We start from the raw sequence: 21,426 nt of genomic DNA, 5'->3' as shown, positions 1-21,426 counted from the left end.
CTATTGACTTGTTATTCCACCAATATATATTGTATATTTCTACTCAACAAAGATAGAACTATTAAGAAAAAGCAGACAACCACAGGGGTCTAGGCACCGCTGGGATTTGAACCCAGGATCTCCTTTTTACAAGACAGGCACTTTGACCAACTAAGCCACGGAGCCTCTATTTGGTTGTATTTCCAGCAATATATATTGTTTGATTCAATACAGCAAAGTTGGAATTATTAAGAAAATGCTTACAGCTACAAGGAACCGCTGGGATTTGAAAAAGATCCCTTTGTTTCAAGACACACCTTTTGACAACTAGTCTTTTTCCAATAACTGGCATTCTCAGTCATAGATGTGGCATTTTGGAATCCTAATGTTTGCTATAAGGAAGGAAGGCCCCGCTGGGATTTGAACCCAGGATCTCCTGTTTACGAAACAGGCGCTTTGACCAACTAAGCCACAGAGCCCTTGTCAGGGATCATAATGTAAAGAAAACCTTTAGTATTGCGACATTTAAAAAATTGGAATTCACAAAAGTAAAATGTGATATGTATTAAAGGTGGAATCATTGAAATGAAACGGAAAAGTTCAGAGGTTAAGGCACCGCTGGGATTCGAACCCAGGATCTCCTGTTTACTAGACAGGCACTTTGACCAACTAAGCCACGGAGCCTCTATTGACTTGTTATTCCACCAATATATATTGTATATTTCTACTCAACAAAGATAGAACTATTAAGAAAAAGCAGACAACCACAGGGGTCTAGGCACCGCTGGGATTCGAACCCAGGATCTCCTGTTTACAAGACAGGCACTTTGACCAACTAAGCCACGGAGCCTCTATTGACTTGTTATTCCACCAATATATATTGTATATTTCTACTCAACAAAGATAGAACTATTAAGAAAAAGCAGACAACCACAGGGGTCTAGGCACCGCTGGGATTCGAACCCAGGATCTCCTGTTTACAAGACAGGCACTTTGACCAACTAAGCCACGGAGCCTCTATTGACTTGTTATTCCACCAATATATATTGTATATTTCTACTCAACAAAGATAGAACTATTAAGAAAAAGCAGACAACCACAGGGGTCTAGGCACCGCTGGGATTTGAACCCAGGATCTCCTGTTTACTAGACAGGCACTTTGACCAACTAAGCCACAGCGCCTCTCTTGACTTGTTTTTCCACTGATATATATTGTTGAATTATTGTTGAGAAAGTTGGAAATATTTAGAAAATGTAGACAACCACAGGGGTCTTGGCACCGCTGGGATTCGAACCCAGGATCTCCTGGTTACAAGACAGGCACTTTGACCAACTAAGCCACGGAGCCTCTATTTGGTTGTATTTCCAGCAATATATATTGTTTGATTCAATACAGCAAAGTTGGAATTATTAAGAAAATGCTTACAGCTACAAGGTACCGCTGGGATTTGAACAAGATCCCTTTGTTTCAAGACAGACCTTATGACAAGTAGTCTTTTTCCAAAAACTGGCATTCTCAGTCATAGATGTGGCATTTTGGAATCCTAATGTTTGCTATAAGGAAGGAAGGCCCCGCTGGGATTTGAACCCAGGATCTCCTGTTTACGAAACAGGCGCTTTGACCAACTAAGCCACAGAGCCCTTGTCAGGGATCATAATCTAAAGAAAACCTTTAGTATTGCTACATTGAAAAAATTGGAATTCACAAAAGTAAAATGTGATATGTATTAAAGGTGGAATCATTGAAATGAAAAGGACAACTTCAGGGGTTAAGGCACCGCTGGGATTCGAACCCAGGATCTCCTGTTTACAAGACAGGCACTTTGACCAACTAAGCCACAGCGCCGCTATTTCCTTGTTTTTCCACCAATATATATTGTTCATTTCTACTCAACAAAGTTGGAATAATTTAGAAAAAGCAGACAACCACAGGGGTCTAGGCACCGCTGGGATTTGAACCCAGGATCTCCTGTTTACTAGACAGGCACTTTGACTAACTAAGCCACAGCGCCTCTCTTGACTTGTTTTTCCACCGATATATATTGTTGAATTATTGTTGAGAAAGTTGGAAATATTTAGAAAATGTAGACAACCACAGGGGTCAAGGCACCGCTGGGATTTGAACCCAGGATCTCCTGTTTACTAGACAGGCACTTTGACCAACTAAGCCACGGAGCCTCTATTGACTTGTTATTCCACCAATATATATTGTATATTTCTTCTCAACAAAGATAGAACTATTAAGAAAAAGTTAACAAACCAAAGTGGTCTAGGCACCGCTGGGATTTGAACCCAGGATCTCCTGTTTACAAGACAGGCACTTTGACCAACTAAGCCACGGAGCCTCTATTTGGTTGTATTTCCAGCAATATATATTGTTTGATTCAATACAGCAAAGTTGGAATTATTAAGAAAATGCTTACAGCTACAAGGTACCGCTGGGATTTGAACAAGATCCCTTTGTTTCAAGACAGACCTTATGACAAGTAATCTTTTTCCAATAACTGGCATTCTCAGTCATAGATGTGGCATTTTGGAATCCTAATGTTTGCTATAAGGAAGGAAGGCCCCGCTGGGATTTGAACCCAGGATCTCCTGTTTACGAAACAGGCGCTTTGACCAACTAAGCCACAGAGCCCTTGTCAGGGATCATAATCTAAAGAAAACCTTTAGTATTGCTACATTTAAAAAATTGGAATTCACAAAAGTATAATTTGATATGTATTAAAGGTGGAATCATTGAAATGAAAAGGACAAGTTCAGAGGTTAAGGCACCGCTGGGATTTGAACCCAGGATCTCCTGTTTACTAGACAGGCACTTTGACCAACTAAGCCACAGCGCCTCTCTTGACTTGTTTTTCCACCGATATATATTGTTGAATTATTGTTGAGAAAGTTGGAAATATTTAGAAAAAGCAGACAACCACAGGGGTCTAGGCACCGCTGGGATTTGAACGCAGGATCTCCTGTTTACAAGACAGGCACTTTGACCAACTAAGCCACGGAGCCTCTATTTGGTTGTATTTCCAGCAATATATATTGTTTGATTCAATACAGCAAAGTTGGAATTATTAAGAAAATGCTTACAGCTACAAGGTACCGCTGGGATTTGAACAAGATCCCTTTGTTTCAAGACAGACCTTATGACAAGTAGTCTTTTTCCAATAACTGGCATTCTCAGTCATAGATGTGGCATTTTGGAATCCTAATGTTTGCTATAAGGAAGGAAGGCCCCGCTGGGATTTGAACCCAGGATCTCCTGTTTACGAAACAGGCGCTTTGACCAACTAAGCCACAGAGCCCTTGTCAGGGATCATAATCTAAAGAAAACCTTTAGTATTGCTACATGTTAAAAATTGGAATTCACAAAAGTATAATTTGATATGTATTAAAGGTGGAATCATTGAAATGAAAAGGACAAGTTCAGAGGTTAAGGCACCGCTGGGATTCGAACCCAGGATCTCCTGTTTACAAGACAGGCACTTTGACCAACTAAGCCACAGCGCCTCTATTTCCTTGTTTTTCCACCAATATATATTGTTCATTTCAACTCAACAAAGTTGGAATAATTTAGAAAAAGCAGACAACCACAGGGGTCTAGGCCCCGCTGGGATTTGAACCCAGGATCTCCTGTTTACGAAACAGGCGCTTTGACCAACTAAGCCACAGCGCCTCTCTTGACTTGTTTTTCCACCGATATATATTGTTGAATTATTGTTGAGAAAGTTGGAAATATTTAGAAAATGTAGACAACCACAGGGGTCAAGGCACCGCTGGAATTTGAACCCAGGATCTCCTGTTTACAAGACAGGCACTTTGACCAACTAAGCCACGGAGCCTCTATTTGGTTGTATTTCCAGCAATATATATTGTTTGATTCAATACAGCAAAGTTGGAATTATTAAGGAAATGCTTACAGCTACAAGGTACCGCTGGGATTTGAACAAGATCCCTTTGTTTCAAGAGAGACCTTATGACAAGTAGTCTTTTTCCAATAACTGGCATTCTCAGTCATAGATGTGGCATTTTGGAATCCTAATGTTTGCTATAAGGAAGGAAGGCCCCACTGGGATTTGAACCCAGGATCTCCTGTTTACGAAACAGGCGCTTTGACCAACTAAGCCACAGAGCCCTTGTCAGGGATCATAATGTAAAGAAAACCTTTAGTATTGCGACATTTAAAAAATTGGAATTCACAAAAGTAAAATGTGATATGTATTAAAGGTGGAATCATTGAAATAAAAAGGAAAAGTTCAGAGGTTAAGGCACCGCTGGGATTTGAACCCAGGATCTCCTGTTTACTAGACAGGCACTTTGACCAACTAAGCCACGGAGCCTCTATGGACTTGTTTTTCCACCAATATATATTGTATATTTCTACTCAACAAAGATAGAACTATTAAGAAAAAGCAAACAACCACAGGGGTCTAGGCACCGCTGGGATTTGAACCCAGGATCTCCTGTTTACTAGACAGGCACTTTGACCAACTAAGCCACGGAGCCTCTATTGAATTGTTATTCCACCAATATATATTGTATATTTCTACTCAACAAAGATAGAACTATTAAGAAAAAGTAGACAACCACAGGGTTCTAGGCAACGCTGGGATTTGAACCCAGGATCTCCTGTTTACTAGACAGGCACTTTGACCAACTAAGCCACGGCGCCCCTATTTGCTTGTATATCCAGCAATGTATATTGTTTGATTCAATACAACAAAGTTGGAATTATTAAGAAAATGCTTACAGCTACAAGGTACCGCTGGGATTTGAAAAAGATCCCTTTGTTTCAAGACAGACCTTTTGACAAAAAGTATTTTTCCAATAACTGGCATTCTCAGTCATAGATGTGGCATTTTGGAATCCTGATGTTTGCTATAAGGAAGGAAGGCCCCGCTGGGATTTGAACCCAGGATCTCCTGTTTACTAGACAGGCACTTTGACCAACTAAGCCACGGAGCCTCTATTGACTTGTTATTCCACCAATATATATTGTATATTTCTACTCAACAAAGATAGAACTATTAAGAAAAAGTAGACAACCTCAGGGTTCTAGGCACCGCTGGGATTTGAACCCAGGATCTCCTGTTTACTAGACAGGCACTTTGACCAACTAAGCCACGGCGCCCCTATTTGCTTGTATTTCCAGCAATGTATATTGTTTGATTCAATACAACAAAGTTGGAATTATTAAGAAAATGCTTACAGCTACAAGGTACCGCTGGGATTTGAAAAAGATCCCTTTGTTTCAAGACACACCTTTTGACAACTAGTCTTTTTCCAATAACTGGCATTCTCAGTCATAGATGTGGCATTTTGGAATCCTAATGTTTGCTATAAGGAAGGAAGGCCCCGCTGGGATTTGAACCCAGGATCTCCTGTTTACGAAACAGGCGCTTTGACCAACTAAGCCACAGAGCCCTTGTCAGGGATCATAATGTAAAGAAAACCTTTAGTATTGCGACATTTAAAAAATTGGAATTCACAAAAGTAAAATGTGATATGTATTAAAGGTGGAATCATTGAAATGAAACGGAAAAGTTCAGAGGTTAAGGCACCGCTGGGATTCGAACCCAGGATCTCCTGTTTACTAGACAGGCACTTTGACCAACTAAGCCACGGAGCCTCTATTCACTTGTTATTCCACCAATATATATTGTATATTTCTACTCAACAAAGATGGAACTATTAAGAAAAAGCAAACAACCACAGGGGTCTAGGCACTGCTGGGATTTGAACCCAGGATCTCCTGTTTACTAGACAGGCACTTTGACCAACTAAGCCACGGAGCCTCTATTGAATTGTTATTCCACCAATATATATTGTATATTTCTACTCAACAAAGATAGAACTATTAAGAAAAAGTAGACAACCACAGGGTTCTAGGCAACGCTGGGATTTGAACCCAGGATCTCCTGTTTACTAGACAGGCACTTTGACCAACTAAGCCACGGCGCCCCTATTTGCTTGTATTTCCAGCAATGTATATTGTTTGATTCAATACAACAAAGTTGGAATTATTAAGAAAATGCTTACAGCTACAAGGTACCGCTGGGATTTGAAAAAGATCCCTTTGTTTCAAGACAGACCTTTTGACAAAAAGTATTTTTCCAATAACTGGCATTCTCAGTCATAGATGTGGCATTTTGGAATCCTGATGTTTGCTATAAGGAAGGAAGGCCCCGCTGGGATTTGAACCCAGGATCTCCTGTTTACTAGACAGGCACTTTGACCAACTAAGCCACGGAGCCTCTATTGACTTGTTATTCCACCAATATATATTGTATATTTCTACTCAACAAAGATAGAACTATTAAGAAAAAGTAGACAACCTCAGGGTTCTAGGCACCGCTGGGATTTGAACCCAGGATCTCCTGTTTACTAGACAGGCACTTTGACCAACTAAGCCACGGCGCCCCTATTTGCTTGTATTTCCAGCAATGTATATTGTTTGATTCAATACAACAAAGTTGGAATTATTAAGAAAATGCTTACAGCTACAAGGTACCGCTGGGATTTGAAAAAGATCCCTTTGTTTCAAGACACACCTTTTGACAACTAGTCTTTTTCCAATAACTGGCATTCTCAGTCATAGATGTGGCATTTTGGAATCCTAATGTTTGCTATAAGGAAGGAAGGCCCCGCTGGGATTTGAACCCAGGATCTCCTGTTTACGAAACAGGCGCTTTGACCAACTAAGCCACAGAGCCCTTGTCAGGGATCATAATGTAAAGAAAACCTTTAGTATTGCGACATTTAAAAAATTGGAATTCACAAAAGTAAAATGTGATATGTATTAAAGGTGGAATCATTGAAATGAAACGGAAAAGTTCAGAAGTTAAGGCACCGCTGGGATTCGAACCCAGGATCTCCTGTTTACTAGACAGGCACTTTGACCAACTAAGCCACGGAGCCTCTATTGACTTGTTATTCCACCAATATATATTGTATATTTCTACTCAACAAAGATGGAACTATTAAGAAAAAGCAAACAACCACAGGGGTCTAGGCACCGCTGGGATTTGAACCCAGGATCTCCTGTTTACTAGACAGGCACTTTGACCAACTAAGCCACGGAGCCTCTATTGACTTGTTATTCCACCAATATATATTGTATATTTCTACTCAACAAAGATAGAACTATTAAGAAAAAGCAATATATATTGTTTGATTCAATACAACAAAGTTGGAATTATTAAGGAAAGGCTTACAGCTACAAGGTAACGCTGGGATTTGAACAAGATCCCTTTGTTTCAAGACAGACCTTTTGACAAGTAGTCTTTTTCCAATAACTGGCATTCTCAGTCATAGATGTGGCATTTTGGAATCCTAATGTTTGCTATAAGGAAGGAAGGCCCCGCTGGGATTTGAACCCAGAATCTCCTGTTTACTAGACAGGCACTTTGACCAACTAAGCCACGGAGCCTCTATTGACTTGTTATTCCACCAATATATATTGTATATTTCTACTCAACAAAGATAGAACTATTAAGAAAAAGTAGACAACCACAGGGGTCTAGGCACCGCTGGGATTTGAACCCAGGATCTCCTTTTTACAAGACAGGCACTTTGATCAACTAAGCCACGGAGCCTCTATTTGGTTGTATTTCCAGCAACATATATTGTTTGATTCAATACAGCAAAGTTGGAATTATTAAGAAAATGCTTACAGCTACAAGGTACCGCTGGGATTTGAACAAGATCCCTTTGTTTCAAGACACACCTTTTGACAACTAGTCTTTTTCCAATAACTGGCATTCTCAGTCATAGATGTGGCATTTTGGAATCCTAATGTTTGCTATTAGGAAGGAAGGCCCCGCTGGGATTTGAACCCAGGATCTCCTGTTTACGAAACAGGCGCTTTGACCAACTAAGCCACAGAGCCCTTGTCAGGGATCATAATCTAAAGAAAACCTTTAGTATTGCTACATTTAAAAAATTGGAATTCACAAAAGTATAATTTGATATGTATTAAAGGTGGAATCATTGAAATGAAAAGGACAAGTTCAGAGGTTAAGGCACCGCTGGGATTCGAACCCAGGATCTCCTGTTTACAAGACAGGCACTTTGACCAACTAAGCCACAGCGCCTCTATTTCCTTGTTTTTCCACCAATATATATTGTTCATTTCTACTCAACAAAGTTGGAATAATTTAGAAAAAGCAGACAACCACAGGGGTCTAGGCCCCGCTGGGATTTGAACCCAGGATCTCCTGTTTACTAGACAGGCACTTTGACCAACTAAGCCACGGAGCCTCTATTGACTTGTTATTCCACCAATATATATTGTATATTTCTACTCAACAAAGATAGAACTATTAAGAAAAAGTAGACAACCTCAGGGTTCTAGGCACCGCTGGGATTTGAACCCAGGATCTCCTGTTTACTAGACAGGCACTTTGACCAACTAAGCCACGGCGCCCCTATTTGCTTGTATTTCCAGCAATGTATATTGTTTGATTCAATACAACAAAGTTGGAATTATTAAGAAAATGCTTACAGCTACAAGGTACCGCTGGGATTTGAAAAAGATCCCTTTGTTTCAAGACACACCTTTTGACAACTAGTCTTTTTCCAATAACTGGCATTCTCAGTCATAGATGTGGCATTTTGGAATCCTAATGTTTGCTATAAGGAAGGAAGGCCCCGCTGGGATTTGAACCCAGGATCTCCTGTTTACGAAACAGGCGCTTTGACCAACTAAGCCACAGAGCCCTTGTCAGGGATCATAATGTAAAGAAAACCTTTAGTATTGCGACATTTAAAAAATTGGAATTCACAAAAGTAAAATGTGATATGTATTAAAGGTGGAATCATTGAAATGAAACGGAAAAGTTCAGAGGTTAAGGCACCGCTGGGATTCGAACCCAGGATCTCCTGTTTACTAGACAGGCACTTTGACCAACTAAGCCACGGAGCCTCTATTCACTTGTTATTCCACCAATATATATTGTATATTTCTACTCAACAAAGATGGAACTATTAAGAAAAAGCAAACAACCACAGGGGTCTAGGCACTGCTGGGATTTGAACCCAGGATCTCCTGTTTACTAGACAGGCACTTTGACCAACTAAGCCACGGAGCCTCTATTGAATTGTTATTCCACCAATATATATTGTATATTTCTACTCAACAAAGATAGAACTATTAAGAAAAAGTAGACAACCACAGGGTTCTAGGCAACGCTGGGATTTGAACCCAGGATCTCCTGTTTACTAGACAGGCACTTTGACCAACTAAGCCACGGCGCCCCTATTTGCTTGTATTTCCAGCAATGTATATTGTTTGATTCAATACAACAAAGTTGGAATTATTAAGAAAATGCTTACAGCTACAAGGTACCGCTGGGATTTGAAAAAGATCCCTTTGTTTCAAGACAGACCTTTTGACAAAAAGTATTTTTCCAATAACTGGCATTCTCAGTCATAGATGTGGCATTTTGGAATCCTGATGTTTGCTATAAGGAAGGAAGGCCCCGCTGGGATTTGAACCCAGGATCTCCTGTTTACTAGACAGGCACTTTGACCAACTAAGCCACGGAGCCTCTATTGACTTGTTATTCCACCAATATATATTGTATATTTCTACTCAACAAAGATAGAACTATTAAGAAAAAGTAGACAACCTCAGGGTTCTAGGCACCGCTGGGATTTGAACCCAGGATCTCCTGTTTACTAGACAGGCACTTTGACCAACTAAGCCACGGCGCCCCTATTTGCTTGTATTTCCAGCAATGTATATTGTTTGATTCAATACAACAAAGTTGGAATTATTAAGAAAATGCTTACAGCTACAAGGTACCGCTGGGATTTGAAAAAGATCCCTTTGTTTCAAGACACACCTTTTGACAACTAGTCTTTTTCCAATAACTGGCATTCTCAGTCATAGATGTGGCATTTTGGAATCCTAATGTTTGCTATAAGGAAGGAAGGCCCCGCTGGGATTTGAACCCAGGATCTCCTGTTTACGAAACAGGCGCTTTGACCAACTAAGCCACAGAGCCCTTGTCAGGGATCATAATGTAAAGAAAACCTTTAGTATTGCGACATTTAAAAAATTGGAATTCACAAAAGTAAAATGTGATATGTATTAAAGGTGGAATCATTGAAATGAAACGGAAAAGTTCAGAAGTTAAGGCACCGCTGGGATTCGAACCCAGGATCTCCTGTTTACTAGACAGGCACTTTGACCAACTAAGCCACGGAGCCTCTATTGACTTGTTATTCCACCAATATATATTGTATATTTCTACTCAACAAAGATGGAACTATTAAGAAAAAGCAAACAACCACAGGGGTCTAGGCACCGCTGGGATTTGAACCCAGGATCTCCTGTTTACTAGACAGGCACTTTGACCAACTAAGCCACGGAGCCTCTATTGACTTGTTATTCCACCAATATATATTGTATATTTCTACTCAACAAAGATAGAACTATTAAGAAAAAGCAATATATATTGTTTGATTCAATACAACAAAGTTGGAATTATTAAGGAAAGGCTTACAGCTACAAGGTAACGCTGGGATTTGAACAAGATCCCTTTGTTTCAAGACAGACCTTTTGACAAGTAGTCTTTTTCCAATAACTGGCATTCTCAGTCATAGATGTGGCATTTTGGAATCCTAATGTTTGCTATAAGGAAGGAAGGCCCCGCTGGGATTTGAACCCAGAATCTCCTGTTTACTAGACAGGCACTTTGACCAACTAAGCCACGGAGCCTCTATTGACTTGTTATTCCACCAATATATATTGTATATTTCTACTCAACAAAGATAGAACTATTAAGAAAAAGTAGACAACCACAGGGGTCTAGGCACCGCTGGGATTTGAACCCAGGATCTCCTTTTTACAAGACAGGCACTTTGATCAACTAAGCCACGGAGCCTCTATTTGGTTGTATTTCCAGCAACATATATTGTTTGATTCAATACAGCAAAGTTGGAATTATTAAGAAAATGCTTACAGCTACAAGGTACCGCTGGGATTTGAACAAGATCCCTTTGTTTCAAGACACACCTTTTGACAACTAGTCTTTTTCCAATAACTGGCATTCTCAGTCATAGATGTGGCATTTTGGAATCCTAATGTTTGCTATTAGGAAGGAAGGCCCCGCTGGGATTTGAACCCAGGATCTCCTGTTTACGAAACAGGCGCTTTGACCAACTAAGCCACAGAGCCCTTGTCAGGGATCATAATCTAAAGAAAACCTTTAGTATTGCTACATTTAAAAAATTGGAATTCACAAAAGTATAATTTGATATGTATTAAAGGTGGAATCATTGAAATGAAAAGGACAAGTTCAGAGGTTAAGGCACCGCTGGGATTCGAACCCAGGATCTCCTGTTTACAAGACAGGCACTTTGACCAACTAAGCCACAGCGCCTCTATTTCCTTGTTTTTCCACCAATATATATTGTTCATTTCTACTCAACAAAGTTGGAATAATTTAGAAAAAGCAGACAACCACAGGGGTCTAGGCCCCGCTGGGATTTGAACCCAGGATCTCCTGTTTACTAGACAGGCACTTTGACCAACTAAGCCACGGAGCCTCTATTGACTTGTTATTCCACCAATATATATTGTATATTTCTACTCAACAAAGATAGAACTATTAAGAAAAAGTAGACAACCTCAGGGTTCTAGGCACCGCTGGGATTTGAACCCAGGATCTCCTGTTTACTAGACAGGCACTTTGACCAACTAAGCCACGGCGCCCCTATTTGCTTGTATTTCCAGCAATGTATATTGTTTGATTCAATACAACAAAGTTGGAATTATTAAGAAAATGCTTACAGCTACAAGGTACCGCTGGGATTTGAAAAAGATCCCTTTGTTTCAAGACACACCTTTTGACAACTAGTCTTTTTCCAATAACTGGCATTCTCAGTCATAGATGTGGCATTTTGGAATCCTAATGTTTGCTATAAGGAAGGAAGGCCCCGCTGGGATTTGAACCCAGGATCTCCTGTTTACGAAACAGGCGCTTTGACCAACAAAGCCACAGAGCCCTTGTCAGGGATCATAATGTAAAGAAAACCTTTAGTATTGCGACATTTAAAAAATTGGAATTCACAAAAGTAAAATGTGATATGTATTAAAGGTGGAATCATTGAAATAAAAAGGAAAAGTTCAGAGGTTAAGGCACCGCTGGGATTTGAACCCAGGATCTCCTGTTTACTAGACAGGCACTTTGACCAACTAAGCCACGGAGCCTCTATGGACTTGTTATTCCACCAATATATATTGTATATTTCTACTCAACAAAGATAGAACTAATAAGAAAAAGCAAACAACCACAGGGGTCTAGGCACCGCTGGGATTTGAACCCAGGATCTCCTGTTTACTAGACAGGCACTTTGACCAACTAAGCCACGGAGGCTCTATTGAATTGTTATTCCACCAATATATATTGTATATTTCTACTCAACAAAGATAGAACTATTAAGAAAAAGTAGACAACCACAGGGGTCTAGGCACCGCTGGGATTTGAACCCAGGATCTCCTGTTTACAAGACAGGCACTTTGACCAACTAAGCCACAGCGCCTCTCTTGACTTGTTTTTCCACCAATATATATTGTTGAATTATTGTTTAGAAAGTTGGAAATATTTAGAAAATGTAGACAACCACAGGGGTCTAGGCACCGCTGGGATTTGAACCCAGGATCTCCTTTTTACAAGACAGGCACTTTGATCAACTAAGCCACGGAGCCTCTATTTGGTTGTATTTCCAGCAACATATATTGTTTGATTCAATACAGCAAAGTTGGAATTATTAAGAAAATGCTTACAGCTACAAGGTACCGCTGGGATTTGAACAAGATCCCTTTGTTTCAAGACACACCTTTTGACAACTAGTCTTTTTCCAATAACTGGCATTCTCAGTCATAGATGTGGCATTTTGGAATCCTAATGTTTGCTATTAGGAAGGAAGGCCCCGCTGGGATTTGAACCCAGGATCTCCTGTTTACGAAACAGGCGCTTTGACCAACTAAGCCACAGAGCCCTTGTCAGGGATCATAATCTAAAGAAAACCTTTAGTATTGCTACATTTAAAAAATTGGAATTCACAAAAGTATAATTTGATATGTATTAAAGGTGGAATCATTGAAATGAAAAGGACAAGTTCAGAGGTTAAGGCACCGCTGGGATTCGAACCCAGGATCTCCTGTTTACAAGACAGGCACTTTGACCAACTAAGCCACAGCGCCTCTATTTCCTTGTTTTTCCACCAATATATATTGTTCATTTCTACTCAACAAAGTTGGAATAATTTAGAAAAAGCAGACAACCACAGGGGTCTAGGCCCCGCTGGGATTTGAACCCAGGATCTCCTGTTTACGAAACAGGCGCTTTGACCAACTAAGCCACAGCGCCTCTCTTGACTTGTTTTTCCACCGATATATATTGTTGAATTATTGTTGAGAAAGTTGGAAATATTTAGAAAATGTAGACAACCACAGGGGTCAAGGCACCGCTGGAATTTGAACCCAGGATCTCCTGTTTACAAGACAGGCACTTTGACCAACTAAGCCACGGAGCCTCTATTTGGTTGTATATCCAGCAATATATATTGTTTGATTCAATACAGCAAAGTTGGAATTATTAAGGAAATGCTTACAGCTACAAGGTACCGCTGGGATTTGAACAAGATCCCTTTGTTTCAAGAGAGACCTTATGACAAGTAGTCTTTTTCCAATAACTGGCATTCTCAGTCATAGATGTGGCATTTTGGAATCCTAATGTTTGCTATAAGGAAGGAAGGCCCCACTGGGATTTGAACCCAGGATCTCCTGTTTACGAAACAGGCGCTTTGACCAACTAAGCCACAGAGCCCTTGTCAGGGATCATAATGTAAAGAAAACCTTTAGTATTGCGACATTTAAAAAATTGGAATTCACAAAAGTAAAATGTGATATGTATTAAAGGTGGAATCATTGAAATAAAAAGGAAAAGTTCAGAGGTTAAGGCACCGCTGGGATTTGAACCCAGGATCTCCTGTTTACTAGACAGGCACTTTGACCAACTAAGCCACGGAGCCTCTATTGAATTGTTATTCCACCAATATATATTGTATATTTCTACTCAACAAAGATAGAACTATTAAGAAAAAGTAGACAACCACAGGGGTCTAGGCACCGCTGGGATTTGAACCCAAGATCTCCTGTTTACAAGACAGGCACTTTGACCAACTAAGCCACAGCGCCTCTCTTGACTTGTTTTTCCACCAATATATATTGTTGAATTATTGTTTAGAAAGTTGGAAATATTTAGAAAATGTAGACAACCACAGGGGTCAAGGCACCGCTGGGATTTGAACCCAGGATCTCCTGTTTACAAGACAGGCACTTTGACCAACTAAGCCACGGAGCCTCTATTTGCTTGTTTTTCCAGCAATATATATTGTTTGATTCAATACAACAAAGTTGGAATTATTAAGGAAAGGCTTACAGCTACAAGATAACGCTGGGATTTGAACAAGATCCCTTTGTTTCAAGACAGACCTTTTGACAAGTAGTCTTTTTCAAATAACTGGCATTCTCAGTCATAGATGTGGCATTTTGGAATCCTAATGTTTGCTATAAGGAAGGAAGGCCCCGCTGGGATTTGAACCCAGAATCTCCTGTTTACTAGACAGGCACTTTGACCAACTAAGCCACGGAGCCTCTATTGACTTGTTATTCCACCAATATATATTGTAAATTTCTACTCAACAAAGATAGAACTATTAAGAAAAAGTAGACAACCTCAGGGTTCTAGGCACCGCTGGGATTTGAACCCAGGATCTCCTGTTTACTAGACAGGCACTTTGACCAACTAAGCCACGGCGCCCCTATTTGCTTGTATTTCTAGCAATGTATATTGTTTGATTCAATACAACAAAGTTGGAATTATTAAGAAAATGCTTACAGCTACAAGGTACCGCTGGGATTTGAAAAAGATCCCTTTGTTTCAAGACAGACCTTTTGACAAAAAGTATTTTTCCAATAACTGGCATTCTCAGTCATAGATGTGGCATTTTGGAATCCTGATGTTTGCTATAAGGTAGGAAGGCCCCGCTGGGATTTGAACCCAGGATCTCCTGTTTACTAGACAGGCACTTTGACCAACTAAGCCACGGAGCCTCTATTGACTTGTTATTCTACCAATATATATTGTATATTTCTACTCAACAAAGATAGAACTATTAAGAAAAAGCAGACAACCACAGGGGTCTAGGCACCGCTGGGATTTGAACCCAGGATCTCCTGTTTACTAGACAGGCACTTTGACCAACTAAGCCACAGCGCCTCTCTTGACTTGTTTTTCCACCAATATATATTGTTGAATTATTGTTGAGAAAGTTGGAAATATTTAGAAAATGTAGACATCCACAGGGGTCAAGGCACCGTTGGGATTTGAACCCAGGATGTCCTGTTTACAAGACAGGCACTTTGACCAACTAAGCCACGGAGCCTCTATTTGCTTGTATTTCCAGCTATATATATTGTTTGATTCAATACAACAAAGTTGGAATTATTAAGGAAAGGCTTACAGCTACCAGGTACCGCTGGGATTTGAACAAGATCCCTTTGTTTCAAGACACACCTTTTGACAACTAGTCTTTTTCCAATAACTGGCATTCTCAGTCATAGATGTGGCATTTTGGAATCCTGATGTTTGCTATAAGGAAGGAAGGCCCCGCTGGGATTTGAACCCAGGATCTCCTGTTTACGAAACAGGCGCTTTGACCAACTAAGCCACAGAGCCCTTGTCAGGGATCATAATGTAAAGAAAACCTTTAGTATTGCGACATTTAAAAAATTGGAATTCACAAAAGTAAAATCTGATATGTATTAAAGGTGGAATCATTGAAATGAAAAGGAAAAGTTCAGAGGTTAAGGCACCGCTGGGATTTGAACCCAGGATCTCCTGTTTACTAGACAGGCACTTTGACCAACTAAGCCACGGAGCCTCTATGGACTTGTTATTCCACCAATATATATTGTATATTTCTACTCAACAAAGATAGAACTATTAAGAAAAAGCAAACAACCACAGGGGTCTAGGCACCGCTGGGATTTGAACCCAGGATCTCCTGTTTACTAGACAGGCACTTTGACCAACTAAGCCACGGAGCCTCTATTGACTTGTTATTCCACCAATATATATTGTATATTTTTACTCAACAAAGATAGAACTATTAAGAAAAAGTTAACAAACCAAAGGGGTCTAGGCACCGCTGGGATTTGAACCCAGGATCTCCTGTTTACGAAACAGGCGCTTTGACCAACTAAGCCACGGAGCCTCTATTGACTTGTTATTCCACCAATATATATTGTATATTTCTACTCAACAAAGATAGAACTATTAAGAAAAAGCAGACAACCACAGGGGTCAAGGCACCGCTGGGATTTGAACCCAGGATCTCCTGTTTACTAGACAGGCACTTTGACCAACTAAGCCACGGAGCCTTTATTGACTTGTTATTCCACCAATATATATTGTATATTTCTACTCAACAAAGATAGAACTATTAAGAAAAAGCAGACAACCACAGGGGTCTAGGCACCGCTGGGATTTGAACCCAGGATCTCCTGTTTACTAGACAGGCACTTTGACCAACTAAGCCACAGCGCCTCTCTTGACTTGTTTTTCCACCAATATATATTGTTAAATTATTGTTGAGAAAGTTGGAAATATTTAGAAAATGTAGACATCCACAGGGGTCTAGGCACCGCTGGGATTTGAACCCAGGATCTCCTGTTTACTAGACAGGCACTTTGACCAACTAAGCCACGGCGCCCCTATTTGCTTGTATTTCCAGCAATGTATATTGTTTGATTCAATACAACAAAGTTGGAATTATTAAGAAAATGCTTACAGCTACAAGGTACCGCTGGGATTTGAAAAAGATCCCTTTGTTTCAAGACACACCTTTTGACAACTAGTCTTTTTCCAATAACTGGCATTCTCAGTCATAGATGTGGCATTTTGGAATCCTAATGTTTGCTATAAGGAAGGAAGGCCCCGCTGGGATTTGAACCCAGGATCTCCTGTTTACGAAACAGGCGCTTTGACCAACTAAGCCACAGAGCCCTTGTCAGGGATCATAATGTAAAGAAAACCTTTAGTATTGCGACATTTAAAAAATTGGAATTCACAAAAGTAAAATGTGATATGTATTTAAGGTGGAATCATTTAAATAAAAAGGAAAAGTTCAGAGGTTAAGGCACCGCTGGGATTTGAACCCAGGATCTCCTGTTTACTAGACAGGCACTTTGACCAACTAAGCCACGGAGCCTCTATGGACTTGTTATTCCACCAATATATATTGTATATTTCTACTCAACAAAGATAGAACTATTAAGAAAAAGCAAACAACCACAGGGGTCTAGGCACCGCTGGGATTTGAACCCAGGATCTCCTGTTTACTAGACAGGCACTTTGACCAACTAAGCCACGGAGCCTCTATTGAATTGTTATTCCACCAATATATATTGTATATTTCTACTCAACAAAGATAGAACTATTAAGAAAAAGTAGACAACCACAGGGGTCTAGGCACCGCTGGGATTTGAACCCAGGATCTCCTGTTTACTAGACAGGCACTTTGACCAACTAAGCCACGGAGCCTCTATTTGCTTGTATTTCCAGCAATATATATTGTTTGATTCAATACAACAAAGTTGGAATTATTAAGGAAAGACTTACAGCTACAAGGTACCGCTGGGATTTGAACAAGATCCCTTTGTTTCAAGACAGACCTTTTGACAAAAAGTATTTTTCCAATAACTGGCATTCTCAGTCATAGATGTGGCATTTTGGAATCCTGATGTTTGCTATAAGGAAGGAAGGCCCCGCTGGGATTTGAACCCAGGATCTCCTGTTTACTAGACAGGCGCTTTGACCAACTAAGCCACAGAGCACTTGTCAGGGATCATAATGTAAAGAAAACCTTTAGTATTGCGACATTTAAAAAATTGGAATTCACAAAAGTAAAATGTGATATGTATTAAAGGTGGAATCATTGAAATGAAAAGGAAAAGTTCAGAGGTTAAGGCACCGCTGGGATTTGAACCCAGGATCTCCTGTTTACTAGACAGGCACTTTGACCAACTAAGCCACGGCGCCCCTATTTGCTTGTATTTCCAGCAATGTATATTGTTTGATTCAATACAACAAAGTTGGAATTATTAAGAAAATGCTTACAGCTACAAGGTACCGCTGGGATTTGAACAAGATCCCTTTGTTTCAAGACACACCTTTTGACAACTAGTCTTTTTCCAATAACTGGCATTCTCAGTCATAGATGTGGCATTTTGGAATCCTAATGTTTGCTATAAGGAAGGAAGGCCCCGCTGGGATTTGAACCCAGGATCTCCTGTTTACGAAACAGGCAATTTGACCAACTAAGCCACAGAGCCTCTATTGACTTGTTATTCCACCAATATATATTGTATATTTCTACTCAACAAAAATAGAACTATTAAGAAAAAGCAGACAACCACAGGGGTCTAGGCACCGCTGGGATTTGAACCCAGGATCTCCTGTTTACTAGACAGGCACTTTGACCAACTAAGCCACGGAGCCTCTATTGACTTGTTATTCCACCAATATATATCGTATATTTCTACTCAACAAAGATAGAACTATTAAGAAAAAGCAGACAACCACAGGGGTCTAGGCACCGCTGGGATTTGAACGCAGGATCTCCTGTTTACTAGACAGGCACTTTGACCAACTAAGCCACAGCGCCTCTCTTGACTTGTTTTTCCACCAATATATATTGTTGAATTATTGTTTAGAAAGTTGGAAATATTTAGAAAATGTAGACAACCACAGGGGTCAAGGCACCGCTGGGATTAAAACCCAGGATCTCCTGTTTACAAGACAGGCACTTTGACCAACTAAGACACGGAGCCTCTATTTGCTTGTATTTCCAGGAATTTATATTGTTTGATTCAATACAACAAAGTTGGAATTATTAAGGATAGGCTTACAGCTACAAGGTACCGCTGGGATTTGAACAAGATCCCTTTGTTTCAAGACAGACCTTTTGACAAGTAGTCTTTTTCCAATAACTGGCATTCTCAGTCATAGATGTGGCATTTTGGAATCCTAATGTTTGCTATAAGGAAGGAAGGCCCCGCTGGGATTTGAACCCAGGATCTCCTGTTTACTAGACAGGCGCTTTGACCAACTAAGCCACAGAGCACTTGTCAGGGATCATAATGTAAAGAAAACCTTTAGTATTGCGACATTTAAAAAATTGGAATTCACAAAAGTATAATTTGATATGTATTAAAGGTGGAATCATTGAAATGAAAAGGAAAAGTTCAGAGGTTAAGGCACCGCTGGGATTTGAACCCAGGATCTCCTGTTTACTAGACAGGCACTTTGACCAACTAAGCCACGGAGCCTCTATTGACTTGTTATTCCACCAATATATATTGTATATTTCTACTCAACAAAGATAGAACTATTAAGAAAAAGCAGACAACCACAGGGGTCTAGGCACCGCTGGGATTTGAACCCAGGATCTCCTGTTTACTAGACAGGCACTTTGACCAACTAAGCCACAGCGCCTCTCTTGACTTGTTTTTCCACCAATATATATTGTTGAATTATTGTTTAGAAAGTTGGAAATATTTAGAAAATGTAGACAACCACAGGGGTCAAGGCACCGCTGGGATTTGAACCCAGGATCTCCTGTTTACAAGACAGGCACTTTGACCAACTAAGCCACGGCGCCCCTATTTGCTTGTATTTCCAGCAATGTATATTGTTTGATTCAATACAACATAGTTGGAATTATTAAGAAAATGCTTACAGCTACAAGGTACCGCTGGGATTTGAAAAAGATCCCTTTGTTTCAAGACAGACCTTTTGACAAAAAGTATTTTTCCAATAACTGGCATTCTCAGTCATAGATGTGGCATTTTGGAATCCTGATGTTTGCTGTAAGGAAGGAAGGCCCCGCTTGGATTTGAACCCAGGATCTCCTGTTTACTAGACAGGCACTTTGACCAACTAAGCCACGGAGCCTCTATTGACTTGTTATGCCACCAATATATATTGTATATTTCTACTCAACAAAGATAGAACTATTAAGAAAAAGTTGACAACCACAGGGTTCTAGGCACCGCTGGGATTTGAACCCAGGATCTCCTGTTTACTAGACAGGCACTTTGACCAACTAAGCCACGGCACCCCTATTTGTTTGTATTTCCAGCAATATATATCGTATATTTCTACTCAACAACGATAGAACTATTAAGAAAAAGCAGACAACTACAGGGGTCTAGGCACCGCTGGGATTTGAACCCAGGATCTCCTGTTTACTAGACAGGCACTTTGACCAACTAAGCCACAGCGCCTCTCTTGACTTGTTTTTCCACCAATATATATTGTTGAATTATTGTTGAGAAAGTTGGAAATATTTAGAAAATGTAGACAACCACAGGGGTCAAGGCACCGCTGGGATTTGAACCCAGGATCTCCTGTTTACAAGACAGGCACTTTGACCAACTAAGCCACAGCACCTCTCTTGACTTGTTTTTCCACCAATATATATTGTTGAATTATTGTTGAGAAAGTTGGAAATATTTGGAAAATGTAGACAACCACAGGGGTCAAGGCACCGCTGGGATTTGAACCCAGGATCTCCTGTTTACAAGACAGGCACTTTGACCAACTAAGCCACGGCGCCCCTATTTGCTTGTATTTCCAGCAATGTATATTGTTTGATTCAATACAACAAAGTTGGAATTATTAAGAAAATGCTTACAGCTACAAGGTACCGCTGGGATTTGAAAAAGATCCCTTTGTTTCAAGACAGACCTTTTGACAAAAAGTATTTTTCCAATAACTGGCATTCTCAGTCATAGATGTGGCATTTTGGAATCCTGATGTTTGCTATAAGGAAGGAAGGCCCCGCTGGGATTTGAACCCAGGATCTCCTGTTTACGAAACAGGCGGCGCTTTGACCAACTAAGCCACAGAGCCCTTGTCTGGGATCATAATATAAAGAAAAAGTTTAGTATTGCTACATTTAAAAAATTGGAATTCACAAAAGTATAATTTGATATGTATTAAAGGTGGAATCATTGAAATGAAAAGGAAAAGTTCAGAGGTTAAGGCACCGCTGGGATTTGAACCCAGGATCTCCTGTTTACTAGACAGGCACTTTGACCAACTAAGCCACAGCGCCTCTCTTGACTTGTTTTTCCACCAATATATATTGTTGATTTATTGTTGACAAAGTTGGAAATATTTAGAAAATGTAGACAACCACAGGGGTCAAGGCACCGCTGGGATTTGAACCCAGGATCTCCGGTTTACCAGACAGGCACTTTGCTTGTTTTAGGTTTAGTTTTTTTTCAATAATATTGTTTATTTCTTATTAACAAAGTTGAAATAAAAAGTGGAAAACTAGAGGTCTGCAGGCATTTTGAACAACTTTGTC

General features: G+C 40.1%; 100 non-coding genes across 100 annotated transcripts; all 100 read right to left on the bottom strand.

Annotated features, from left to right (window-relative positions):
* Positions 1–91: 91 nt before the first annotated feature.
* On the bottom strand, positions 92–165 carry trnat-ugu (transfer RNA threonine (anticodon UGU)). Its single transcript has one exon. It is a non-coding gene; the product is annotated as a tRNA-Thr (tRNA).
* Positions 166–384: 219 nt separating this feature from the next.
* trnat-cgu (transfer RNA threonine (anticodon CGU)) lies at positions 385–458 on the bottom strand. Its single transcript has one exon. It is a non-coding gene; the product is annotated as a tRNA-Thr (tRNA).
* A 131-nt stretch (positions 459–589) lies between these two features.
* Positions 590–663, bottom strand: trnat-agu (transfer RNA threonine (anticodon AGU)). Its single transcript has one exon. It is a non-coding gene; the product is annotated as a tRNA-Thr (tRNA).
* A 92-nt stretch (positions 664–755) lies between these two features.
* trnat-ugu (transfer RNA threonine (anticodon UGU)) lies at positions 756–829 on the bottom strand. The gene has a single exon. It is a non-coding gene; the product is annotated as a tRNA-Thr (tRNA).
* A 92-nt stretch (positions 830–921) lies between these two features.
* trnat-ugu (transfer RNA threonine (anticodon UGU)) lies at positions 922–995 on the bottom strand. Its single transcript has one exon. It is a non-coding gene; the product is annotated as a tRNA-Thr (tRNA).
* A 92-nt stretch (positions 996–1,087) lies between these two features.
* Positions 1,088–1,161, bottom strand: trnat-agu (transfer RNA threonine (anticodon AGU)). Its single transcript has one exon. It is a non-coding gene; the product is annotated as a tRNA-Thr (tRNA).
* Positions 1,162–1,253: 92 nt separating this feature from the next.
* trnat-ugu (transfer RNA threonine (anticodon UGU)) lies at positions 1,254–1,327 on the bottom strand. Its single transcript has one exon. It is a non-coding gene; the product is annotated as a tRNA-Thr (tRNA).
* Positions 1,328–1,546: 219 nt separating this feature from the next.
* trnat-cgu (transfer RNA threonine (anticodon CGU)) lies at positions 1,547–1,620 on the bottom strand. The gene has a single exon. It is a non-coding gene; the product is annotated as a tRNA-Thr (tRNA).
* Positions 1,621–1,751: 131 nt separating this feature from the next.
* Positions 1,752–1,825, bottom strand: trnat-ugu (transfer RNA threonine (anticodon UGU)). The gene has a single exon. It is a non-coding gene; the product is annotated as a tRNA-Thr (tRNA).
* Positions 1,826–1,917: 92 nt separating this feature from the next.
* Positions 1,918–1,991, bottom strand: trnat-agu (transfer RNA threonine (anticodon AGU)). Its single transcript has one exon. It is a non-coding gene; the product is annotated as a tRNA-Thr (tRNA).
* Positions 1,992–2,083: 92 nt separating this feature from the next.
* Positions 2,084–2,157, bottom strand: trnat-agu (transfer RNA threonine (anticodon AGU)). The gene has a single exon. It is a non-coding gene; the product is annotated as a tRNA-Thr (tRNA).
* A 93-nt stretch (positions 2,158–2,250) lies between these two features.
* trnat-ugu (transfer RNA threonine (anticodon UGU)) lies at positions 2,251–2,324 on the bottom strand. The gene has a single exon. It is a non-coding gene; the product is annotated as a tRNA-Thr (tRNA).
* A 219-nt stretch (positions 2,325–2,543) lies between these two features.
* trnat-cgu (transfer RNA threonine (anticodon CGU)) lies at positions 2,544–2,617 on the bottom strand. Its single transcript has one exon. It is a non-coding gene; the product is annotated as a tRNA-Thr (tRNA).
* Positions 2,618–2,748: 131 nt separating this feature from the next.
* On the bottom strand, positions 2,749–2,822 carry trnat-agu (transfer RNA threonine (anticodon AGU)). Its single transcript has one exon. It is a non-coding gene; the product is annotated as a tRNA-Thr (tRNA).
* A 92-nt stretch (positions 2,823–2,914) lies between these two features.
* On the bottom strand, positions 2,915–2,988 carry trnat-ugu (transfer RNA threonine (anticodon UGU)). The gene has a single exon. It is a non-coding gene; the product is annotated as a tRNA-Thr (tRNA).
* Positions 2,989–3,207: 219 nt separating this feature from the next.
* Positions 3,208–3,281, bottom strand: trnat-cgu (transfer RNA threonine (anticodon CGU)). Its single transcript has one exon. It is a non-coding gene; the product is annotated as a tRNA-Thr (tRNA).
* A 131-nt stretch (positions 3,282–3,412) lies between these two features.
* trnat-ugu (transfer RNA threonine (anticodon UGU)) lies at positions 3,413–3,486 on the bottom strand. The gene has a single exon. It is a non-coding gene; the product is annotated as a tRNA-Thr (tRNA).
* A 92-nt stretch (positions 3,487–3,578) lies between these two features.
* trnat-cgu (transfer RNA threonine (anticodon CGU)) lies at positions 3,579–3,652 on the bottom strand. Its single transcript has one exon. It is a non-coding gene; the product is annotated as a tRNA-Thr (tRNA).
* Positions 3,653–3,744: 92 nt separating this feature from the next.
* trnat-ugu (transfer RNA threonine (anticodon UGU)) lies at positions 3,745–3,818 on the bottom strand. Its single transcript has one exon. It is a non-coding gene; the product is annotated as a tRNA-Thr (tRNA).
* Positions 3,819–4,037: 219 nt separating this feature from the next.
* trnat-cgu (transfer RNA threonine (anticodon CGU)) lies at positions 4,038–4,111 on the bottom strand. The gene has a single exon. It is a non-coding gene; the product is annotated as a tRNA-Thr (tRNA).
* Positions 4,112–4,242: 131 nt separating this feature from the next.
* trnat-agu (transfer RNA threonine (anticodon AGU)) lies at positions 4,243–4,316 on the bottom strand. Its single transcript has one exon. It is a non-coding gene; the product is annotated as a tRNA-Thr (tRNA).
* A 92-nt stretch (positions 4,317–4,408) lies between these two features.
* Positions 4,409–4,482, bottom strand: trnat-agu (transfer RNA threonine (anticodon AGU)). The gene has a single exon. It is a non-coding gene; the product is annotated as a tRNA-Thr (tRNA).
* Positions 4,483–4,574: 92 nt separating this feature from the next.
* trnat-agu (transfer RNA threonine (anticodon AGU)) lies at positions 4,575–4,648 on the bottom strand. Its single transcript has one exon. It is a non-coding gene; the product is annotated as a tRNA-Thr (tRNA).
* A 219-nt stretch (positions 4,649–4,867) lies between these two features.
* Positions 4,868–4,941, bottom strand: trnat-agu (transfer RNA threonine (anticodon AGU)). Its single transcript has one exon. It is a non-coding gene; the product is annotated as a tRNA-Thr (tRNA).
* A 92-nt stretch (positions 4,942–5,033) lies between these two features.
* trnat-agu (transfer RNA threonine (anticodon AGU)) lies at positions 5,034–5,107 on the bottom strand. Its single transcript has one exon. It is a non-coding gene; the product is annotated as a tRNA-Thr (tRNA).
* Positions 5,108–5,326: 219 nt separating this feature from the next.
* trnat-cgu (transfer RNA threonine (anticodon CGU)) lies at positions 5,327–5,400 on the bottom strand. The gene has a single exon. It is a non-coding gene; the product is annotated as a tRNA-Thr (tRNA).
* A 131-nt stretch (positions 5,401–5,531) lies between these two features.
* On the bottom strand, positions 5,532–5,605 carry trnat-agu (transfer RNA threonine (anticodon AGU)). Its single transcript has one exon. It is a non-coding gene; the product is annotated as a tRNA-Thr (tRNA).
* A 92-nt stretch (positions 5,606–5,697) lies between these two features.
* Positions 5,698–5,771, bottom strand: trnat-agu (transfer RNA threonine (anticodon AGU)). Its single transcript has one exon. It is a non-coding gene; the product is annotated as a tRNA-Thr (tRNA).
* Positions 5,772–5,863: 92 nt separating this feature from the next.
* Positions 5,864–5,937, bottom strand: trnat-agu (transfer RNA threonine (anticodon AGU)). Its single transcript has one exon. It is a non-coding gene; the product is annotated as a tRNA-Thr (tRNA).
* A 219-nt stretch (positions 5,938–6,156) lies between these two features.
* Positions 6,157–6,230, bottom strand: trnat-agu (transfer RNA threonine (anticodon AGU)). The gene has a single exon. It is a non-coding gene; the product is annotated as a tRNA-Thr (tRNA).
* Positions 6,231–6,322: 92 nt separating this feature from the next.
* Positions 6,323–6,396, bottom strand: trnat-agu (transfer RNA threonine (anticodon AGU)). The gene has a single exon. It is a non-coding gene; the product is annotated as a tRNA-Thr (tRNA).
* Positions 6,397–6,615: 219 nt separating this feature from the next.
* trnat-cgu (transfer RNA threonine (anticodon CGU)) lies at positions 6,616–6,689 on the bottom strand. The gene has a single exon. It is a non-coding gene; the product is annotated as a tRNA-Thr (tRNA).
* Positions 6,690–6,820: 131 nt separating this feature from the next.
* trnat-agu (transfer RNA threonine (anticodon AGU)) lies at positions 6,821–6,894 on the bottom strand. Its single transcript has one exon. It is a non-coding gene; the product is annotated as a tRNA-Thr (tRNA).
* A 92-nt stretch (positions 6,895–6,986) lies between these two features.
* trnat-agu (transfer RNA threonine (anticodon AGU)) lies at positions 6,987–7,060 on the bottom strand. Its single transcript has one exon. It is a non-coding gene; the product is annotated as a tRNA-Thr (tRNA).
* A 271-nt stretch (positions 7,061–7,331) lies between these two features.
* Positions 7,332–7,405, bottom strand: trnat-agu (transfer RNA threonine (anticodon AGU)). Its single transcript has one exon. It is a non-coding gene; the product is annotated as a tRNA-Thr (tRNA).
* Positions 7,406–7,497: 92 nt separating this feature from the next.
* Positions 7,498–7,571, bottom strand: trnat-ugu (transfer RNA threonine (anticodon UGU)). Its single transcript has one exon. It is a non-coding gene; the product is annotated as a tRNA-Thr (tRNA).
* A 219-nt stretch (positions 7,572–7,790) lies between these two features.
* Positions 7,791–7,864, bottom strand: trnat-cgu (transfer RNA threonine (anticodon CGU)). Its single transcript has one exon. It is a non-coding gene; the product is annotated as a tRNA-Thr (tRNA).
* Positions 7,865–7,995: 131 nt separating this feature from the next.
* trnat-ugu (transfer RNA threonine (anticodon UGU)) lies at positions 7,996–8,069 on the bottom strand. Its single transcript has one exon. It is a non-coding gene; the product is annotated as a tRNA-Thr (tRNA).
* A 92-nt stretch (positions 8,070–8,161) lies between these two features.
* Positions 8,162–8,235, bottom strand: trnat-agu (transfer RNA threonine (anticodon AGU)). The gene has a single exon. It is a non-coding gene; the product is annotated as a tRNA-Thr (tRNA).
* Positions 8,236–8,327: 92 nt separating this feature from the next.
* trnat-agu (transfer RNA threonine (anticodon AGU)) lies at positions 8,328–8,401 on the bottom strand. The gene has a single exon. It is a non-coding gene; the product is annotated as a tRNA-Thr (tRNA).
* A 219-nt stretch (positions 8,402–8,620) lies between these two features.
* trnat-cgu (transfer RNA threonine (anticodon CGU)) lies at positions 8,621–8,694 on the bottom strand. The gene has a single exon. It is a non-coding gene; the product is annotated as a tRNA-Thr (tRNA).
* Positions 8,695–8,825: 131 nt separating this feature from the next.
* Positions 8,826–8,899, bottom strand: trnat-agu (transfer RNA threonine (anticodon AGU)). Its single transcript has one exon. It is a non-coding gene; the product is annotated as a tRNA-Thr (tRNA).
* Positions 8,900–8,991: 92 nt separating this feature from the next.
* Positions 8,992–9,065, bottom strand: trnat-agu (transfer RNA threonine (anticodon AGU)). Its single transcript has one exon. It is a non-coding gene; the product is annotated as a tRNA-Thr (tRNA).
* A 92-nt stretch (positions 9,066–9,157) lies between these two features.
* Positions 9,158–9,231, bottom strand: trnat-agu (transfer RNA threonine (anticodon AGU)). The gene has a single exon. It is a non-coding gene; the product is annotated as a tRNA-Thr (tRNA).
* Positions 9,232–9,450: 219 nt separating this feature from the next.
* trnat-agu (transfer RNA threonine (anticodon AGU)) lies at positions 9,451–9,524 on the bottom strand. The gene has a single exon. It is a non-coding gene; the product is annotated as a tRNA-Thr (tRNA).
* A 92-nt stretch (positions 9,525–9,616) lies between these two features.
* trnat-agu (transfer RNA threonine (anticodon AGU)) lies at positions 9,617–9,690 on the bottom strand. The gene has a single exon. It is a non-coding gene; the product is annotated as a tRNA-Thr (tRNA).
* Positions 9,691–9,909: 219 nt separating this feature from the next.
* On the bottom strand, positions 9,910–9,983 carry trnat-cgu (transfer RNA threonine (anticodon CGU)). Its single transcript has one exon. It is a non-coding gene; the product is annotated as a tRNA-Thr (tRNA).
* A 131-nt stretch (positions 9,984–10,114) lies between these two features.
* trnat-agu (transfer RNA threonine (anticodon AGU)) lies at positions 10,115–10,188 on the bottom strand. The gene has a single exon. It is a non-coding gene; the product is annotated as a tRNA-Thr (tRNA).
* A 92-nt stretch (positions 10,189–10,280) lies between these two features.
* trnat-agu (transfer RNA threonine (anticodon AGU)) lies at positions 10,281–10,354 on the bottom strand. The gene has a single exon. It is a non-coding gene; the product is annotated as a tRNA-Thr (tRNA).
* Positions 10,355–10,625: 271 nt separating this feature from the next.
* On the bottom strand, positions 10,626–10,699 carry trnat-agu (transfer RNA threonine (anticodon AGU)). The gene has a single exon. It is a non-coding gene; the product is annotated as a tRNA-Thr (tRNA).
* Positions 10,700–10,791: 92 nt separating this feature from the next.
* Positions 10,792–10,865, bottom strand: trnat-ugu (transfer RNA threonine (anticodon UGU)). Its single transcript has one exon. It is a non-coding gene; the product is annotated as a tRNA-Thr (tRNA).
* Positions 10,866–11,084: 219 nt separating this feature from the next.
* On the bottom strand, positions 11,085–11,158 carry trnat-cgu (transfer RNA threonine (anticodon CGU)). Its single transcript has one exon. It is a non-coding gene; the product is annotated as a tRNA-Thr (tRNA).
* Positions 11,159–11,289: 131 nt separating this feature from the next.
* trnat-ugu (transfer RNA threonine (anticodon UGU)) lies at positions 11,290–11,363 on the bottom strand. Its single transcript has one exon. It is a non-coding gene; the product is annotated as a tRNA-Thr (tRNA).
* Positions 11,364–11,455: 92 nt separating this feature from the next.
* Positions 11,456–11,529, bottom strand: trnat-agu (transfer RNA threonine (anticodon AGU)). Its single transcript has one exon. It is a non-coding gene; the product is annotated as a tRNA-Thr (tRNA).
* A 92-nt stretch (positions 11,530–11,621) lies between these two features.
* Positions 11,622–11,695, bottom strand: trnat-agu (transfer RNA threonine (anticodon AGU)). The gene has a single exon. It is a non-coding gene; the product is annotated as a tRNA-Thr (tRNA).
* Positions 11,696–11,914: 219 nt separating this feature from the next.
* Positions 11,915–11,988, bottom strand: trnat-cgu (transfer RNA threonine (anticodon CGU)). Its single transcript has one exon. It is a non-coding gene; the product is annotated as a tRNA-Thr (tRNA).
* Positions 11,989–12,119: 131 nt separating this feature from the next.
* On the bottom strand, positions 12,120–12,193 carry trnat-agu (transfer RNA threonine (anticodon AGU)). Its single transcript has one exon. It is a non-coding gene; the product is annotated as a tRNA-Thr (tRNA).
* Positions 12,194–12,285: 92 nt separating this feature from the next.
* On the bottom strand, positions 12,286–12,359 carry trnat-agu (transfer RNA threonine (anticodon AGU)). Its single transcript has one exon. It is a non-coding gene; the product is annotated as a tRNA-Thr (tRNA).
* A 92-nt stretch (positions 12,360–12,451) lies between these two features.
* On the bottom strand, positions 12,452–12,525 carry trnat-ugu (transfer RNA threonine (anticodon UGU)). Its single transcript has one exon. It is a non-coding gene; the product is annotated as a tRNA-Thr (tRNA).
* A 92-nt stretch (positions 12,526–12,617) lies between these two features.
* trnat-ugu (transfer RNA threonine (anticodon UGU)) lies at positions 12,618–12,691 on the bottom strand. Its single transcript has one exon. It is a non-coding gene; the product is annotated as a tRNA-Thr (tRNA).
* Positions 12,692–12,910: 219 nt separating this feature from the next.
* Positions 12,911–12,984, bottom strand: trnat-cgu (transfer RNA threonine (anticodon CGU)). The gene has a single exon. It is a non-coding gene; the product is annotated as a tRNA-Thr (tRNA).
* Positions 12,985–13,115: 131 nt separating this feature from the next.
* Positions 13,116–13,189, bottom strand: trnat-ugu (transfer RNA threonine (anticodon UGU)). The gene has a single exon. It is a non-coding gene; the product is annotated as a tRNA-Thr (tRNA).
* Positions 13,190–13,281: 92 nt separating this feature from the next.
* Positions 13,282–13,355, bottom strand: trnat-cgu (transfer RNA threonine (anticodon CGU)). The gene has a single exon. It is a non-coding gene; the product is annotated as a tRNA-Thr (tRNA).
* A 92-nt stretch (positions 13,356–13,447) lies between these two features.
* trnat-ugu (transfer RNA threonine (anticodon UGU)) lies at positions 13,448–13,521 on the bottom strand. Its single transcript has one exon. It is a non-coding gene; the product is annotated as a tRNA-Thr (tRNA).
* A 219-nt stretch (positions 13,522–13,740) lies between these two features.
* Positions 13,741–13,814, bottom strand: trnat-cgu (transfer RNA threonine (anticodon CGU)). Its single transcript has one exon. It is a non-coding gene; the product is annotated as a tRNA-Thr (tRNA).
* A 131-nt stretch (positions 13,815–13,945) lies between these two features.
* trnat-agu (transfer RNA threonine (anticodon AGU)) lies at positions 13,946–14,019 on the bottom strand. The gene has a single exon. It is a non-coding gene; the product is annotated as a tRNA-Thr (tRNA).
* Positions 14,020–14,111: 92 nt separating this feature from the next.
* trnat-ugu (transfer RNA threonine (anticodon UGU)) lies at positions 14,112–14,185 on the bottom strand. Its single transcript has one exon. It is a non-coding gene; the product is annotated as a tRNA-Thr (tRNA).
* Positions 14,186–14,277: 92 nt separating this feature from the next.
* trnat-ugu (transfer RNA threonine (anticodon UGU)) lies at positions 14,278–14,351 on the bottom strand. Its single transcript has one exon. It is a non-coding gene; the product is annotated as a tRNA-Thr (tRNA).
* A 219-nt stretch (positions 14,352–14,570) lies between these two features.
* trnat-agu (transfer RNA threonine (anticodon AGU)) lies at positions 14,571–14,644 on the bottom strand. The gene has a single exon. It is a non-coding gene; the product is annotated as a tRNA-Thr (tRNA).
* Positions 14,645–14,736: 92 nt separating this feature from the next.
* On the bottom strand, positions 14,737–14,810 carry trnat-agu (transfer RNA threonine (anticodon AGU)). Its single transcript has one exon. It is a non-coding gene; the product is annotated as a tRNA-Thr (tRNA).
* A 219-nt stretch (positions 14,811–15,029) lies between these two features.
* trnat-agu (transfer RNA threonine (anticodon AGU)) lies at positions 15,030–15,103 on the bottom strand. The gene has a single exon. It is a non-coding gene; the product is annotated as a tRNA-Thr (tRNA).
* Positions 15,104–15,195: 92 nt separating this feature from the next.
* Positions 15,196–15,269, bottom strand: trnat-agu (transfer RNA threonine (anticodon AGU)). The gene has a single exon. It is a non-coding gene; the product is annotated as a tRNA-Thr (tRNA).
* A 92-nt stretch (positions 15,270–15,361) lies between these two features.
* trnat-ugu (transfer RNA threonine (anticodon UGU)) lies at positions 15,362–15,435 on the bottom strand. The gene has a single exon. It is a non-coding gene; the product is annotated as a tRNA-Thr (tRNA).
* Positions 15,436–15,654: 219 nt separating this feature from the next.
* trnat-cgu (transfer RNA threonine (anticodon CGU)) lies at positions 15,655–15,728 on the bottom strand. The gene has a single exon. It is a non-coding gene; the product is annotated as a tRNA-Thr (tRNA).
* A 131-nt stretch (positions 15,729–15,859) lies between these two features.
* Positions 15,860–15,933, bottom strand: trnat-agu (transfer RNA threonine (anticodon AGU)). The gene has a single exon. It is a non-coding gene; the product is annotated as a tRNA-Thr (tRNA).
* Positions 15,934–16,025: 92 nt separating this feature from the next.
* Positions 16,026–16,099, bottom strand: trnat-agu (transfer RNA threonine (anticodon AGU)). The gene has a single exon. It is a non-coding gene; the product is annotated as a tRNA-Thr (tRNA).
* Positions 16,100–16,192: 93 nt separating this feature from the next.
* On the bottom strand, positions 16,193–16,266 carry trnat-cgu (transfer RNA threonine (anticodon CGU)). Its single transcript has one exon. It is a non-coding gene; the product is annotated as a tRNA-Thr (tRNA).
* A 92-nt stretch (positions 16,267–16,358) lies between these two features.
* On the bottom strand, positions 16,359–16,432 carry trnat-agu (transfer RNA threonine (anticodon AGU)). The gene has a single exon. It is a non-coding gene; the product is annotated as a tRNA-Thr (tRNA).
* A 92-nt stretch (positions 16,433–16,524) lies between these two features.
* On the bottom strand, positions 16,525–16,598 carry trnat-agu (transfer RNA threonine (anticodon AGU)). Its single transcript has one exon. It is a non-coding gene; the product is annotated as a tRNA-Thr (tRNA).
* Positions 16,599–16,690: 92 nt separating this feature from the next.
* On the bottom strand, positions 16,691–16,764 carry trnat-agu (transfer RNA threonine (anticodon AGU)). Its single transcript has one exon. It is a non-coding gene; the product is annotated as a tRNA-Thr (tRNA).
* Positions 16,765–16,983: 219 nt separating this feature from the next.
* trnat-cgu (transfer RNA threonine (anticodon CGU)) lies at positions 16,984–17,057 on the bottom strand. Its single transcript has one exon. It is a non-coding gene; the product is annotated as a tRNA-Thr (tRNA).
* Positions 17,058–17,188: 131 nt separating this feature from the next.
* trnat-agu (transfer RNA threonine (anticodon AGU)) lies at positions 17,189–17,262 on the bottom strand. Its single transcript has one exon. It is a non-coding gene; the product is annotated as a tRNA-Thr (tRNA).
* A 92-nt stretch (positions 17,263–17,354) lies between these two features.
* On the bottom strand, positions 17,355–17,428 carry trnat-agu (transfer RNA threonine (anticodon AGU)). The gene has a single exon. It is a non-coding gene; the product is annotated as a tRNA-Thr (tRNA).
* A 92-nt stretch (positions 17,429–17,520) lies between these two features.
* On the bottom strand, positions 17,521–17,594 carry trnat-agu (transfer RNA threonine (anticodon AGU)). Its single transcript has one exon. It is a non-coding gene; the product is annotated as a tRNA-Thr (tRNA).
* A 219-nt stretch (positions 17,595–17,813) lies between these two features.
* trnat-agu (transfer RNA threonine (anticodon AGU)) lies at positions 17,814–17,887 on the bottom strand. The gene has a single exon. It is a non-coding gene; the product is annotated as a tRNA-Thr (tRNA).
* Positions 17,888–18,018: 131 nt separating this feature from the next.
* Positions 18,019–18,092, bottom strand: trnat-agu (transfer RNA threonine (anticodon AGU)). Its single transcript has one exon. It is a non-coding gene; the product is annotated as a tRNA-Thr (tRNA).
* Positions 18,093–18,311: 219 nt separating this feature from the next.
* Positions 18,312–18,385, bottom strand: trnat-cgu (transfer RNA threonine (anticodon CGU)). The gene has a single exon. It is a non-coding gene; the product is annotated as a tRNA-Thr (tRNA).
* Positions 18,386–18,477: 92 nt separating this feature from the next.
* trnat-agu (transfer RNA threonine (anticodon AGU)) lies at positions 18,478–18,551 on the bottom strand. Its single transcript has one exon. It is a non-coding gene; the product is annotated as a tRNA-Thr (tRNA).
* A 92-nt stretch (positions 18,552–18,643) lies between these two features.
* Positions 18,644–18,717, bottom strand: trnat-agu (transfer RNA threonine (anticodon AGU)). The gene has a single exon. It is a non-coding gene; the product is annotated as a tRNA-Thr (tRNA).
* Positions 18,718–19,102: 385 nt separating this feature from the next.
* On the bottom strand, positions 19,103–19,176 carry trnat-agu (transfer RNA threonine (anticodon AGU)). Its single transcript has one exon. It is a non-coding gene; the product is annotated as a tRNA-Thr (tRNA).
* A 131-nt stretch (positions 19,177–19,307) lies between these two features.
* trnat-agu (transfer RNA threonine (anticodon AGU)) lies at positions 19,308–19,381 on the bottom strand. The gene has a single exon. It is a non-coding gene; the product is annotated as a tRNA-Thr (tRNA).
* Positions 19,382–19,473: 92 nt separating this feature from the next.
* Positions 19,474–19,547, bottom strand: trnat-agu (transfer RNA threonine (anticodon AGU)). Its single transcript has one exon. It is a non-coding gene; the product is annotated as a tRNA-Thr (tRNA).
* Positions 19,548–19,639: 92 nt separating this feature from the next.
* trnat-ugu (transfer RNA threonine (anticodon UGU)) lies at positions 19,640–19,713 on the bottom strand. The gene has a single exon. It is a non-coding gene; the product is annotated as a tRNA-Thr (tRNA).
* A 219-nt stretch (positions 19,714–19,932) lies between these two features.
* On the bottom strand, positions 19,933–20,006 carry trnat-agu (transfer RNA threonine (anticodon AGU)). The gene has a single exon. It is a non-coding gene; the product is annotated as a tRNA-Thr (tRNA).
* Positions 20,007–20,098: 92 nt separating this feature from the next.
* trnat-agu (transfer RNA threonine (anticodon AGU)) lies at positions 20,099–20,172 on the bottom strand. Its single transcript has one exon. It is a non-coding gene; the product is annotated as a tRNA-Thr (tRNA).
* Positions 20,173–20,264: 92 nt separating this feature from the next.
* On the bottom strand, positions 20,265–20,338 carry trnat-agu (transfer RNA threonine (anticodon AGU)). The gene has a single exon. It is a non-coding gene; the product is annotated as a tRNA-Thr (tRNA).
* A 92-nt stretch (positions 20,339–20,430) lies between these two features.
* On the bottom strand, positions 20,431–20,504 carry trnat-ugu (transfer RNA threonine (anticodon UGU)). The gene has a single exon. It is a non-coding gene; the product is annotated as a tRNA-Thr (tRNA).
* A 92-nt stretch (positions 20,505–20,596) lies between these two features.
* trnat-ugu (transfer RNA threonine (anticodon UGU)) lies at positions 20,597–20,670 on the bottom strand. The gene has a single exon. It is a non-coding gene; the product is annotated as a tRNA-Thr (tRNA).
* Positions 20,671–20,889: 219 nt separating this feature from the next.
* On the bottom strand, positions 20,890–20,966 carry trnat-cgu (transfer RNA threonine (anticodon CGU)). Its single transcript has one exon. It is a non-coding gene; the product is annotated as a tRNA-Thr (tRNA).
* Positions 20,967–21,097: 131 nt separating this feature from the next.
* On the bottom strand, positions 21,098–21,171 carry trnat-agu (transfer RNA threonine (anticodon AGU)). The gene has a single exon. It is a non-coding gene; the product is annotated as a tRNA-Thr (tRNA).
* Positions 21,172–21,426: the final 255 nt, after the last annotated feature.

The sequence above is a fragment of the Pungitius pungitius genome, chromosome 13 (genome assembly GCF_949316345.1).
Source record: "Pungitius pungitius chromosome 13, fPunPun2.1, whole genome shotgun sequence".
Lineage (NCBI taxonomy): Eukaryota > Metazoa > Chordata > Actinopteri > Perciformes > Gasterosteidae > Pungitius > Pungitius pungitius.
This window is presented reverse-complemented; position numbering and strand designations above follow the sequence as displayed.